Consider the following 4489-nt stretch of genomic DNA (forward strand, 5'->3'; position numbering starts at 1 on the left):
GTATGAGATGCTCTCTGCCTTCTAACCAGTCTTTTCGGATTTTCCTAATTCCCAATGGTGAGGCTCTGAGGAACTACAGGGGGGCTTTTTCCAATCCTTCCACATAATCATCTTGGAGAAATTTTTCTTAAAATTGGGGAGAAAACTATTTCTGTTCTAATTGACACCAATGTTATACTCGGTGCTCAACCCCACAGTTATAAGCCTTGGAGTAATAAGACATTTTACATAGTGGGGATTTCAAATAAACTTCAACAGGTTTATGTGTCTGAACCTAGTCTATTCCCTTTAGTCTAGGTCCTTTAAGAGATGCACATTTCTCCTTAGTTCTTTCGCCACTACCCACTTATTAGGCAGAGACTTCTTGGAGAATTATCATGCTGGAATATCCTTTTCTGGAAAGGGAGACATAATGTTAGAGTTTAATGGTAACCGTCAGAATCACCAATGAGGTGAATTACATGACTTTTCAGCATCTTTCATCTGTGCTGTCTCTGGTATAGTAACTGAATCTGAGAGTACTGATCAATGGTCCCTATTGGACCAACTACCATCTTTATGGGCAAAATCTCCAACTGATACTGGCAGAATTAACAGTGCACCTCCTGGTCATGGTTCAAATTGATCCTTCAAAGCCTCTGCCCAGAATGAATCAATACCTTATAAGTAAGGAAGCCTTCCAAAATATAAATCCCATAATAGATAAAAACTCAGGGTTTTATTCCTTGCAATAGTCCTTGTAACACTCCTACCTGTGAGAAAGCCAAAGGTACGAGGGTGGAGGTCTGTCCAGGACCTCTGAGCAATAAACCACATTATCCCTTGAACCCTGTCATTCCTGACCCTCACACATGCTGCTGGCATCCAATCTAACTGGAAAGTCTTTACAGTAATTGAGTTATGCGGTGCATTCCTTAGCATCCCAGTTAATGAATACCTTTCTGCTTTCACTTGGGAAGGAAAGAGATGTACTTGGACAGTGATGCCTCAGGGTTTTTATTTAGTCTTATTTCTCTCAGATTGTGAAGATTGATTTGGATGATGTAGTTTTCCCTAAAGGTTCCACCTTGTTACAATATGTGGATGATTTATTTGTTCTCAGGTTTTCTGACAGGGTGATAGCATCCACCTGTTGACACTTCTAAAGAAAAATTGCAATTTGCTCCAACTCAGGTTTGATATTTGAGACATCTGATATCAGAACAAGGTCCACATATGGATCCAGTCAGGCTCCATGGTGTCCTAAGTTTCCCAAGGCCCAAGACAAAGCGCCAATTGCGAGGTTTCCTTGGGCTAGTTGGCTATTGCCGGAATTGGCTCGCAAATCTCTCTCGTGACAAAACCTCTATATGTCCTACTAAGGAATGACAGTCCTGACCCAATTTCATTGGAAGAACAGGATGACATGGCTTTCAAGCCCTTGAAGGAGAGTTTAATAAAACCACCTTCTCTTAGGCATCCTAACTACCAGATTCCCTTCTTTTTGTGCATGAAAAGGAAGGAAATGCCTTTGGGGTGCTCACTCAGAAACATGGGGATCAATATAGACCCCAAGGATACTACAGTCAGCAACTTGACTGTGGCTTGGGGATACCCCCTTTGCCTGAGAGCCATTGCTGCTACTGCCCTCCTCGTTAAGGCCACAGAGAAGATTGTGGGATTCCCCTCTAACCATCTCGGTGCCTCATGCTGTAGAAGCTCTCCTGAATTTTCATCACATCCAGCATCTTTCAGTCAGCTGCCTTACTTCCTAAGAAATCCTTTTGTTAACTGCTTCCCATGTAATGCTTTTGCATTGTAATAACCTTAATCTGGCTACTTTCCTTCCTTCTGAGACTGAGGCACTCCCTCATGACTGCCTGACACTGACAGACCACCTTGTGACTCCTCGTGATTTACGGAAGACTCCTTTGGGTAAAGCTGATTTCTCATGGTTTACCGATGGTTCATACTTATAAAATGATAGTGGTGAGTACTCCTAATTATGCTGTTGTAGCCCCTTCTGAATTCATCAAGGCAGCACCTTTGCCTCTGGCCACTTCTGCACAGCAGACTGAATTATATGCCCTCACTGGACCATGCATTTTAGCCAAGGGTAATGCTGTCAACGTTTATACTGACAACGTTTATATGCTTTTGGAATGGCTCATGACTGGAATGCTATGGAAACAATGTGGTTTCCTTACCTCCAATGGAGATAAAATTTAAAACTGTCCATATGTATGGGAATTATTGGACGCTATACTTCTACCTGATGCCTTAGCCATTACTAAGATTCCAGGGCATTCTAAACTTGACTCTGGAAGCCAAAGGAAATCACTTGGCTGACATTTCTGTTAAAAATGCTACATTTAAATTTATCAGGAGCAGTCAAACCTCTGTCATGGTCCAGAGAGAAGCTTCGCCAGTTGATAGCTTAGAAAAACTGGCCAGAGAAGCCCAACAATCAGCTTCTAGAGAAGAAAAACATGACTGGAAATCCAACAATTGCAGTTTAACAAAGAAAAGAAACTGGTTCAGACCAAATAACAATCCAGTCCTACCAGAAACTCTACAATTCCCACTCCTAACCACTGTACATGTGTTGAACCATTGGTCAGCTGCAAAATGGTAGCTTTCATGCACCAATACTGGTGGGGAAATATTAATAAAGCTGCAAAAAGTTCCTACCTTAGGTGTCCCACCTGCCCAAAGTATAACTCAGGGAAGCCTATTCACACTGCCCCTTGGCATGTTAAGTTGCCAAACGGACCATTTGGGGTCTGGCAAATAAACTTCATACAGCTTCTCCCATCTCATGGATACAATTATGTTTTAGTCGTGATATGTATGTGTTCTCACTGGACTGAAGCTTTCCCTTGCAGACAAGCTAATGTGTCTGTAGTGGCCAAAATACTGTTAGAGAAAATTATTCTACCTGGGAAACTCCTCTTGAACTCCACAGTGATCCAAGAACCTATCTAAAGCAAGTCTGTTATTTGGCCAGTTCTACCAGCATTTTCACTGTGCTTACCACCCTCAATCTTCAGGACTGGTTGGATGCACTAATGGCATTACTAAGATTCAGTTGGCAAGATTTACAGAAACTCTTCAAACACCTTAGCCAAAAGCATTGCTGCTAGTCCTTTCAAATCTTAGATCTACTTTTGGGACTCATAAGTTTTCACCTTTCAAGATAATTACAGAACACCCTACACATTTGACCTCTGCCTCTCTTGACCCACAGTTGGTGAAAGGACATACTTCAATATTGTAAAGGCTTAATTGCTTCTATTGACAATAACCATGCCTTGGTAGAACAATCATTTCACCATACACTCCAGGGAAATGAAAAACTAAAAATANCTTCCAAACAAGGCTATGAATCTAAATTTGCCCATTTAGAAAATAAAGTCTCAAAGTTAACAAGGGTTGCTAAAAATTCAAAATGAGACAAAATGGCGCTGAAACCTCATGCTCTTCCTCCACAACTGCCTTGCCTTCCCTCCACTGTTCCTTTGTCCCAAGCTCTGCCTCCGACACCATTTTGTCTCACTGCTGCCTCCTCAGCCTTCAGCTCAGCCCCAAGCACATTCTCTTGACTCTTCTTTTTCTCCTTCCTCACAACAGTACTTCCCCATTTAAGATGAAACCTTGTGGAGATCCTAATAAACCCCACGTCTCCTATGTCTCCTGGACTAAAGCTGAGTTACGAAGCATTGTAAAGGAGTTACCTAAGGTAACTAATAAGTTTGCTGAGGAATTTGATATTACTATTCAGGTCTATCAGCCGGGATTTTCTGATTTATATCAGCTATTTAATATGTTGGTGAAGACCAAGCAAGACATTGCATGAGGATTGCCGGATGGGAGTATCCTGAAAGACTTAGGAAAGCAAACCTCCAATTATTGGGAGGAAACCAGAGAACTTGCTTGAAAACTACATCGAGCAATTCCTAAGGCTTTCCCAAGGTCTGTGGATTGCAGCAAAATTCTCACTTGTTCACAAAGGCCTAATGAAACTGTTCATGACTATTTTAATAGGTTTCAGGTAGTTTTTAAGGAAAATTCTGCTCTTCCTTCAGATGTTGACATCATACGTGTAACCTTTAATTCTTTGTCAGTGGGCTAAATAAAAACCTTACCTCATGATTAGAAGATCCAGATGGGGTGGGGAACTATGCCTACCCTAGACTCGGTAAATTTGGCCAATGAGCTTGCCAGTACCCTAGATGAGCCACCTAAAAGTAAGATTGCCAAGACTTTCAGCCATGGCAGATGAGAGGCCCCAAGGGAAACCAGAGAACTACAACTTTTTGCCACTACAAGGACACTGGAAAAGGGGTTGCCGTAAGTTTAAGTGTATGAGATGCTCTCTGCCTTCTAACCAGTCTTTTCGGATTTTCCTAATTCCCAATGGTGAGGCTCTGAGGAACTACAGGGGGGCTTTTTCCAATCCTTCCACATAATCATCTTGGAGAAATTTTTCTTAAAATTGGGGAGAAAACTA

General features: G+C 41.8%; 1 protein-coding gene and 1 long non-coding RNA gene across 3 annotated transcripts in view; one reads left to right on the forward strand and one right to left on the reverse strand.

Annotated features, from left to right (window-relative positions):
- Positions 1 to 4489, reverse strand: part of LOC109377411 (zinc finger protein 605-like) — an 84497-nt gene that overhangs the window by 23352 nt on the left and 56656 nt on the right.
- Positions 1 to 4489, forward strand: part of LOC109377412 (uncharacterized) — a 15691-nt gene that overhangs the window by 7183 nt on the left and 4019 nt on the right. Inside the window, exon 2 of one of the 2 annotated variants that reach the window (XR_002122863.1) lies at positions 3610 to 3718. The exons of the other annotated variant lie outside the window; for it this stretch is intronic. This is a non-coding gene — a long non-coding RNA (uncharacterized LOC109377412). The remainder of the gene's footprint in view (positions 1 to 3609; positions 3719 to 4489) is intronic. 2 annotated transcript variants of the gene reach the window in all.

This window comes from Hipposideros armiger, unplaced genomic scaffold (genome assembly GCF_001890085.2).
Source record: "Hipposideros armiger isolate ML-2016 unplaced genomic scaffold, ASM189008v1 scaffold_1393, whole genome shotgun sequence".
NCBI classification, from domain to species: domain Eukaryota; kingdom Metazoa; phylum Chordata; class Mammalia; order Chiroptera; family Hipposideridae; genus Hipposideros; species Hipposideros armiger.